The sequence below is a fragment of the Fukomys damarensis genome, unplaced genomic scaffold (genome assembly GCF_012274545.1).
Source record: "Fukomys damarensis isolate Sample0158 unplaced genomic scaffold, DMR_v1.0_HiC HiC_scaffold_19, whole genome shotgun sequence".
Lineage (NCBI taxonomy): Eukaryota > Metazoa > Chordata > Mammalia > Rodentia > Bathyergidae > Fukomys > Fukomys damarensis.
In genome coordinates this window covers 30,664,561-30,673,877 of record NW_022900931.1, presented here as the reverse complement: position 1 = coordinate 30,673,877, position 9,317 = coordinate 30,664,561, and the positions used below count along the sequence as shown (strand labels likewise).

At 47.9% G+C, this 9,317-nt stretch overlaps 1 pseudogene; it reads left to right on the top strand.

Annotated features, from left to right (window-relative positions):
* The first annotated feature begins 4,720 nt into the window (after positions 1 to 4,720).
* Positions 4,721 to 7,434, top strand: LOC104874791 (annotated as a pseudogene).
* Positions 7,435 to 9,317: the final 1,883 nt, after the last annotated feature.

Below are 9,317 nucleotides of genomic sequence, written 5' to 3'. Positions count from 1 at the left end.
GAAACAGTGCCTGCCAGCACCGCAGCCTTAAATCCTCTACCAGCCATGTTGGAGAAGCGGTAGGTGCAGGAGAAATGAGTTTTAGTAAGTTTTATTTAACCCACATGCCCCCAGAAGTATCATTTGACATGAAACCGAACTTAAAAAAAGTACTGGAAGCGTCTGAAATGTGGCATGCCCGCCACACTGGGGGTCTCCCGATTTGGAGTGTCACGCGGAAGTCAAGTGTCTAGGAGGGCACACCTGGCTGGCGGCAGTGGTTCTGGGTGGCGTAGGTGCAGGGAACCCACAAGAGAGAAGAAGCCTGAGTAGAACTGGGCATTCGCCAGGAAGTAACAGCGAAAATCGCAGAAAAGAACAGACGACACCACTGTGTCAGTGTAAAGACCAAAATGCTAGCAGAGAGCCGGTCCTGAAAAGCCTTACATGAAAATAAGGTTAAATTGCAATTCCGAAGGGCTCTGTCACACAGCCACAAAGCCCGCATAAGGTTAAAACCCCTGTCTGCCTTTCCCCAGGTGGCCCAGGCAGGGAGGACGCCCCGTGGAGCCCGAGGTGCCTGGTCTTGTCTTCCTCTGGGGTGGCGAGTTCTGGCTCACTGGCTGCTCCTGCACGTATCTGCAGTGGGGCTCTGGAGCTTTTTCAAAATCTGTGAATGATGCATGTTACTGGCTATTGCAGACAGCTTCCTGGCTGTGCCCGCACCTGACATCCTCTGCATCCCTCAACCTCCCCCCACCCCCGCAGCCGGGGCGCGTCCTGCCTGGTGCCTGGGACTCAGGAGAGAGGAGCAGAAGAGCACCGACCTTGTGCTGGGCGCTGCTCTGAAGGGCTGGGAAGGGAGGACGGCGGGAGGCTCACATCCCGCTCTCTTAGTACTTTATCTAACTCCAGAGTGCTTTTGTCACCCTGGATGGAAGCGCCACCCATTACCAGTTTCTCCCAGTTCCCCTGTCCCGGCCCCTGCGAATCAAACAATCAGTCGCTATCCTACTTTCCATCCCGGAGAGTTGCTTGCTCTGGTCATTCCCTACAAAAGGAAGCAGGACGCATGATCTCTTGTGGCTGCTCCCCTGCCCTAGCAGAATGCTTTCAAGGTCCCTCCGTGTTGAAGCTTGTCTTTGTGTTTTATTCCTCTTTATGACTGGATAACAGTTTGTTTATCCATCAGCTGATGGACGTGTTTCCATGATTTGTCCTTGGCGAATGATGCTGATGTGACCCTTCCTGTACAGTTTTCATGTGGATGTGCCTTTCCTTTCTCTTGGCTATGGAACTAAGGGTGGAATTTTCAGGGTTCTATGGCAAAGCTGTGTTTAATTTTTTGAAGACCTGATGAACTCCAGACTGGCTACACTATTTTGCATTCCCACCACCAACAAATGAGGTTATGGTCTGCCTTTTTCATTCTGAGGGTGTGAAGACGCCTCTCACTGTGGCTTTGGTTTGTGTTTTCCTGATGACTAATAATGTTGCTCTCCCTTTCATGTATCCATTAGCCATTTGTGTGTTTTGTTTGGAGAAATGTCTATTCAGGTCCTCTGCCTGATTTTTAATTGCATTATTCGTCTTCTTACTGTTGAGTTGTGAGAGTTCTATGTTTTCTATACACTAGACCCTTATCAGATAGTTGTTTTGCAAGTATTTTTTCCCTTTCTGTGGACTAGCTTTGCAGTTTCTGCGCAGTATCCTTTGGGAGCACAAAAGGCTCTGATTTGGATGAAGTCCTGTTTATCTAATTTTTAAATTTTTTGCTTGTGTTCAGGATTATTCTATACTACTCTCTGTATTTATGTTTTAAACCCAAAATTTAATGATTGGATGGCATCCCTGCCTTCTGTAAAAGTAATGTAAGCCGAAGGATGAAGAGGCCAGGCTTCAAGGCCTGGGGAGACCATGTGGACGGTGTCCCTGTTAGGAGCACCCAATCCCAGGGCAGTGCTGGGAAAGAGCCTCGGAGCACATGTGGAGCACTTGCCTCAGGGCCCTGCAGATGGACACACGGTGAAAAGGGACCAGGCAGCAGGCTAGAATGGAGGTGAGGGATGAAAACTCCACCTCTCACTTGTACAGTTCCCTGTTCCAAACCTCCCTGTCCAAACCGGGAGTCCTTGGAACCCCGTCTTCCTGGAGCCCCGTGCCGCCTCTGCCCCAGCGGCATCCTCCTCATCCGCCTGAACTGGTGCAGCTCCGTCTCAGGAGGCCCTGAAGTCCCGGCCCTCGGTCCCAGAGGCCACTCTTGTTTTGGGTGCTTGCTCTTGTCTGCCCCGTCCCTGCCTGGGCCCACACTCTCCCTCACTGCGCCACGTGTGGGGCGGGTTTGCCGTGGCCTCCCCACCGCTGTGCTGTGAGTCCTCAGTGAACATCCATGGCCTCGACCCAAACTCCTGACCTCGCCTGCCCCGAGCTCTGAGCCATTCAGTTTAACATTTTGGCAACTGTGGAAACTTTATGCACCTGCCAAATTTCTCTTTAATCTCGTCTTTTGGTTAAAGTCAAAACAAAACCAAAATAGCCCCTTTAACTCACGTGGCAACCGCTTCAGATCATCTGTCACCTGGCTGTGTCACGATACTAATGCAGAAATAAAAGATGAGCGGAACATTGGAATGGGGCACCTCCCAGTGACTGTTCTGATCACCTCAGATCTGGGCGAAAAGCATGCTTAGGCGAGACTTAGACCCGCAGTGAGGTAGATTACAGTTCGTCATTATCAGAAGCAGGATCTGGGGACCACAGCGCTTACTCTTCTGGGCGAGCTGAGAGCAGGTCTGACTGCATGCAAGAAGCCAGAGTCAGCAGACCTGTGCCCTGGCTGTGGTGCAGGCTCACGGGTTCTTTTCCCTCATCTATAAGGTAGGGAGTAGCAGGGCGGCTCTGGGGGTGGATGGGTCTGCCCGGGACTGGTGTGCCTTGCCTTTCAGCCTGTCTCTGTCTCTCTGTCTGTCTTTGTCAGTACATACATTGAAATTAAATTCATAGAAAACACAAGTAGCACAACTGTCATTCCAGCTACTTGGGAGGCTGAGGCAGGAGGATCACAACTCAAGGCCAGTCACTTAGTGAGACCCTATCTCAAGATGAAATAAAAATAAACTGAGAAAAGGGCTGGGGATGTGCTCAGCGGTAGAGCACTTGCCTCACGTGTGCAAGCCCTGTGTCCATTCCGACATCACCAGTGTGACCGCTCCGAGTGCACAGGTCAGGGGTTTGGCGGTTCTCAGTGCTGTGAACTTGGGATTTCCAGCGAGCTGCACTTTCACGGAAAGCTCAGAGGGGCAGCTCTCCCCGCATAGCCTGCCTGCCCCGGCAGCCACCTCTTCTGTTCCGAGCATTTCACATACATGGCTGCAGACCCCTGGGACCTTCTGTCTCTGGCCCCTTGGGCTTTCGCACAATGAACGGATTGCGTCCCTGCTGCAGCGTAAGTTGGCTCCAGAGTCCTTGCTACGGCTCCGTGATACTCGGCTGCTGCCCTCCTCACACATTTAATCAGAGCACGTTGCCTGAGTAACTCACTAAGGAGAGAAACAGGCCAGAGTGTTGCTGACCCTGCAGGGCACTACCTCCCACCCCGTAGGACGGCGTCCCAGTCCCCTGGTCGGAGATGCTCCTTGGTCAGGTGCCGCAGCTGCCCCAGGTCACCTCCATTCAAACGATGCCACGGACCACCAGGAAGCGGCCAGTGAAGGAAAACACAGACGGGAGAGCTTGCCGTCTTTATGCACCACGTCTCAGGTGGGGCCTAGTTTTCCATCACCACAGGGACCGACGAGATGACGCCTAAGGTGCTAGGACCAGGGTATGACAGAAATCCCAACAGGAGCTGATAAACACCGTCACCATCAATTTGGTTATTATTTACAAAGGTTTTCCTAAGACTTCTTTCACATTTGTCCTACAAATATCTGAAGGCAGCTATCCCATTCCTATGTGAGTTTTTCTTCTTGAGACCGAACACATTTGATTTTATCCACCTTTCATGGGTATGGGTATGCATTACCTCCCCCTGCTTTTTTTTTTTTTGTTTGTTTGTTTTGAGACAGGGTCTCACTACGTAGTTGAGACTGACCCGGAATTCACTATGTAGCCCAGGCTGGTCTCAAACTCACAGCGATCCTCCTGCTTCAGCCTCCAGAGTGCTGGGATTACAGGAGTGCACCACCACACCTGGCTCTATTTATTTAGTTAGTACTAGGGATTGAACCCGGGCCTGCACACTGAGCTACACCCCTAGTCTTTTTAAATTTTTTATTTTGAGACAAAGTCTTGCTAAATTGCTAAGTTGGCCAGGTTGGGCTCAAACTTGTGCTCTTCTTGCTCGGCCTCCCAGAGTACTGAAATTACAGGCATGCGCCACCATACGTGGCTCCTTCCTGAAATTCTTTAGCCCTTATAAAGTGGGTGCACGGAACCCAGGGGTCTGATCACACCTGACCCAACAAGACCTTGACTCCATTCTAGAGAGGACACCTATATGCTCTCCCTTGCTCCCTTGCATTCTAATTGACACCTTTTGCTAAGAAAAACCAGTTTTACCTTTTCCCAAACTCCTGAATGACCTCGTTAGCTACTACTCCGGAGGTGGGGAGTTCAAGGTGAGTTAGTAGGAAGAGAACGTGTTGAGCCTATGAAGTAGGCGTAAAACTGGGCAGTGAGGCAGAGTGGGAGAACAGGTAAGACAACGGGGGAGCTAAGAGAACAGTGTTTGCATTTTGGGATGTGCGAGAGCGACACAGCCAAGAGCACAGCTGGACAAGGAGGCGAGAGGGCGCAGTCAACACCAAGCGGCCAGGCCGTCAGCCTCCGCCAAACTCTTGCCAATGGGCCTTCCCTGGTAATAACACTACAGCGGTGAAGTCACCATGACTGGCAGGCCCCAAGCTGGCCTTCTCTGCTGGTCGCACCCTGGAAGAGGAGAAGAGGGTGAGGGGCTTCCCGTGGTCAGAGAGGGACACGTTGTACGGGACAGGCTCGGGTCACAGGGTAAGAGCAGGCAAAGGTGGACTAACGCCTGGAGAACTCCTCGGTTTATCCCAGGTGTCTTTCAGGTCACTGTCACCGTGCCACACTAAAAAGGCAAACTGGGAAGAGCAGGACAGGGAGGCAGCACTGGGCAGGAGGCGTGCAGGGCATCTCCGAACAGGGCCCCGCTGTCCCCACTGGCTGCAGTGTGGGTTTCTCCAGTGTCAGATACCTGGGTCAGCTGTGGTCTGCAAGCATCGAGTGGAGAATCCAGAAGTAAACAGTCTTTAAATACCTTCTATGGCAGCATGTGGTTTTTATCTGTTTAGATGCTAGGGATTGAGCCCAGGACTTCTGGCATGCTAAGCACGTGCTCTGCCACTGAGTTACATCCTCAGCTCCTGAATATATTTTAAGTTTGTCCTATCTCATCATATTTTATTGTTAGCTGTTGTTCTTAATCTCTTACCATGCTCGCTTTGGCAATTCAACTTTATCATAGGTGTGTAGCAGAAAAACAGCAGACACCATGTGTGTCCAAGCTGACTGAAGAGGGGTTGTCTCAGGCAATATAAGAGTTCAATTTTAGTTAATGTACATAAGTATATTTTTGTATTTTAATGTGTTATTTTATGAAATAACACGACAAACCAAGTTGAATAATTAAATAAGAGAGCCTACATGTCCACTTGATACCAGTAAGTGCCTTCCTTTACAGGCACACACGTGGGGTGGGTGAACTATTACCAGCAATCACTGGTGTGTAAGTCACACCACCGTGTGTAACACGGCCCACTCTGTGTGTGGTGGGTGGGGGCAGAGTCCACACTGCACTGCGTCCTCACCCACCAGTCTCCACCTGTCGCCGCTGCACAGCTGAGTCGGGAGCAGTACCGCCAGCAGTCACTACGTGTCCGACCTCACGGCTGCGTCACAAGCTGTCCAGGCTGCACCCATGGGCTGAGAGTCGGCCCCGCCCCGAGTGGCAGGACGTCTTTCTGTCCGTGGCTTCCTGCATCCACACGACATCTTGGAGGACAGAGAACAGGGAAGTCACAGGCCAGTTTCCCAGCAGGAAACGGGATGACGGGAGGTGAGGAAGGCGGGGAAGGAGACGGAGATAAACCGGCATGGCCTTCTCTGGCAGACGCAGAGACATGAAGAGGAGGAAGGAGAAGGGAGGGAAGCACTCACGGGAAGGAGAGTTCGGGTTGTTTTGTTTTTTAGGGTCAGGTAGTTTGAGGACTGTCACAAAAAAGAGAGGAACACACGGGCAACCCATTTTCCAGCCCCTCTTCTATCTCTCTGAGACAGAAGCTTTCTCTCTATAAATTCTTCTTACTTTTAACCTCCCTGGATCCTAGAATTCGTTCTTCCATGTTAGAGAACATGAACTCGCACTTTGGATGTCTTGCAGGTTTGGGAGTTGCATCTCTTCCCCTACATCAGTGCTAGGGATTGAACCCAGGGCTTCCCACATTCTAACTTACAGAAACGGACGCCAGTCACCGGACACCGAAAAGGAAGCAGAAACAAGAGAAAAAAGATACATCACAGACGGTCAACTTCCAGCATTTCTTTAGATAGTACAACATACAGCCGAAAGAAAGGCGGAAGGGAATCAAGGTCAAAGTCGAGATCTTGGTCCAGAGATCTTCAGCCTCATCCACATTCTTATGACAGAAGACACAGGCATCGGCCAAGCAGTAGCTCCTATGGCTCTGGAAGAAAATGAAGTTGAAGTCATTTCAGGGGTTGAGGGAAATCTTACAGAGTTCAGACATCCAGGTCTAAAAGCAGAAAAGAAGGTCCAGGTCAAAGCCACGTTCACCTTCCCAGAGCCAAAGCAGCGAAATCTCCAGTCACAGAAGAACCCATAGGAGGCCCCGGGACAGAGCCCTACATAAAGGCAGAGGTAAGGAGAAGACAGAAAAGGAAAAAAAGTGAGGAGAAAGAATTACGCATCAAACATGGGGAAACCAGAAACAGTAAAGCTGGATTAGAACATCTGCCAGCAGCCAAACAGGCCAAAGTGAGACTACAACTAGTTCTTGAAGCAAAAGCTCATGAAGGATTGGAGGCCAAAGAAAGGAATGAGGAAGAAGCAAAGAGAAGAAAAGAAAAGAGGAAGACCAAGCCCAGGTAAAAAGAGTAAAAGAAATGGAAGCTATTGAAAGTGATTCTTGCTCAGCAGACATTCTGATCAAGTGAAGAAGTCAAAATGTCAGTGGGACCTAATGAAATGAAACACACAACTTCACTAGCGGGACTGGCATCTGTGGCTGCCGGTCCATGCAGTGTGGAAGAAGAGACGGACTCCAGCAGCATCCCTGCTGCTATCAAGTACCACAGTGACAAGTCTCTGGCTCATCCAAAGCTACTGATTGGAAAAGCTGAAGCTGAGGAAAGTGGTTTGAGAGATTCATTGCTCTCCGACAAGAGAGATTAGCGGGCAGTCCTGTGGCCTAAGGAGTGTATTGATGGTCAAATCAACAGTAACTTTGAAAATTTAGGTTTTTGAATTCCAACATTAACTTTAACTCTTAAAAAGAACTTAGCTTGTTATATAAAAATGTGATATCATTTCATCCTTCTCTCATGTAGGTGTGATTTGTTGATTTGAACTGAATCAAACACAGTAAATAGCAAAACTAGAATGAAATGTTAAAATGCAAAAAATAAAAAAATAAAAAAAAGAGGAAGACGTTAATATACCAGGAGGGACCAAGCCATAAGCAGAGACTGAGCAGATCTCATGATGGAGGAAAAAGATCCCATTAAGAGCATAAGGATAAGCCCAGCGTGGTGGCACAGGCCTGCAATCCAGCTATTCCAGAGGCTGAGACAGGAGGATTGCACGTTCAAGGCCAGCTGGGGCAAATTAGCTGGACGCTGTCTCAAAAATGAAAAGAAAAACCAAAACAAAACAAAACAAAAACTTTTTTAAAGGGATCAGATACAGCTCAGTGGTAGAGCGCTTGCCTAGCATACCCAGGCAAGGCCCTGGGTTCAATTTTCAGTACAGCCCCCAAATTGAAGGAAGTGTAAGGAAGGACAGCCTAGGGGAGGGAGAAAGGTAGAGGGAAGGACCTGTGACCTTGACAAGGAAAAGGCTGACATCAGCAGAGTCAGGCAAATATTGTGCAGAGTGATTGACATGCTGACGCTGTTTAAGGTGAGCTTACACCTGAGCGAGACACAGACTCGGGTGGACTGGAGAGTGACTAGCCCCACATCAGAGACCTCAGATTCTCTTGTGCTCCCTTGACCTTCATGTTGTCCCACCTGCTCAACTCCCTTTGGAATAATCAATAAGTTACAGAAGAAATTCAGGGAGAAATAACACAGTTCCTAGAATTAAATGATAACACCAGAACTTATGGGACAAAATGAAGGCCGTCCTATGAGGGAAGTCTACATCTGTGAATGCGCACGTCAGAAAAACAGAAAGAGCTCAAATAAATAACCTAATGATGCCTTTCAGGGCCCTAGAAAAACAAAAACAATCCAAGTCCATAGCTAGTACAAAGAAGGAAATTGTAAAGATTGGAGAAAAAAAAATCAATAAAATGGAGATTAAAAACAATTCAAAGAATGGAAGTTCTTTGAAAGAATAAACAAAATAGACAAACCTCTAGCCAATCTTACCAAAAAGAGGAAATAAAAGACACAGATCAATGCAATTAGAAATGAAAAGGAAGAAATCACCACAGGCACTGTCAAAAATCCAGAAAATTATTAGCAGCCATTCCACAAACCTATATGCCAAAAAATTATGGAATTCAGAAGAAATGGAGAGATTACTAGATACATATGAATTACCAAAACTGAACCAAGAATACCTAAAATTCTTGACCAATCCAATAACAGGCAATAAAGTTAAAGTAGTAATATAAAATTTAATTATTTATAAAAGTCCTAGACCCAATGGATTCCAGCCTAATTCTACAAGAATTTTGGGTAAGATCTAACATTAATACTCCTCAAACTTTTTAATGAAATTGAGAGGGAAGGAGGACTCCCCAAATAATTCTTAGAACCTAGGATTACCCTGATCCCAAAATCAGACAAGGATCCAACCAGAAAAAGAGAACTACAGGCCAATCTCTCTAATGAACATAGATGCAAAAATCCTCAACAAGATACTGTTAAACAGAATGCAATTTATCATCAAAAGGATCATACAACATGACCAAATAGGCTTCATTCCAGGGATACAAGTTTGGTTCAACATATACAAATCAATTAATCACATAAAGAAGCAAGGAAAACAATCACACAATAGTATCAATAGATGCAGAAAAACAAACCTTTGACAAAACTTAACATCCACTCATGATAAAAACCCCGAA